Raw genomic sequence first — 607 nt, 5'->3', positions numbered from 1 at the left:
CTGCAAGAAAACAAAAAGAAAGGTCATGGTCAGCAAAAGGGTTGACAAGGGAAAGAGAGGCAGGAGACAAAGGCAGACCAGTCCCACGGAGCCAGACACTTTGCTGTTTTTTACACCTGAAGTTCACTGAGAAAAGGCTCCAGGGACAAGGACACCCCTGTTCACCCATGGGAACCCAGAGCAAAGGCTGTAAGTGGGATGCAGAGGGTTTGCTGCTGTGGGAAGCCAATTATTTTGGAGTTTCTCTTTCTCTCTGCTCTTCCTGTGCCCTCCTTTCCCTTCCTTTTTGCTGGTGAAGCATTTGCAGGCCAGGAGCTCACTCCAGCTGCCTGTGCTGATGGGTTTGTGTGGCTGCCAAGGGCTCCATGGGGTTCTCAGGGCAGGTTTGGGACTGTAAGTGTGGGTGGGAAGGCCCTGGTGGGTGACAGGAGAGCACACCCATCAAAAGAGGAAGAGAGCCACCAGTCTGTTTGTGGTGCTTTCTCATCCAGCCTTGTGAGGAGATTTAACCATGGAAGTCTGTGTTATTCATGGTGTTTTTTCATGCTTACTGCAAGAAAAACCTCTTGTAACAGAAGATGCAAAAAAATCTCAGAGTGACTGTCAC

The 607-nt window shown here is 49.9% G+C and overlaps 1 protein-coding gene across 1 annotated transcript in view; it reads right to left on the bottom strand.

Annotated features, from left to right (window-relative positions):
* Positions 1–607, bottom strand: part of CASTOR2 (cytosolic arginine sensor for mTORC1 subunit 2) — a 127,664-nt gene that overhangs the window by 10,784 nt on the left and 116,273 nt on the right. The gene's annotated exons all lie outside the window — the stretch shown is intronic.

Source organism: Lonchura striata, chromosome 20, assembly GCF_046129695.1.
Source record: "Lonchura striata isolate bLonStr1 chromosome 20, bLonStr1.mat, whole genome shotgun sequence".
Classification (NCBI taxonomy): domain Eukaryota; kingdom Metazoa; phylum Chordata; class Aves; order Passeriformes; family Estrildidae; genus Lonchura; species Lonchura striata.
The sequence above is the reverse complement of the archived record's forward strand: the minus strand, read 5'-3'. Positions and strand labels throughout refer to the sequence as shown.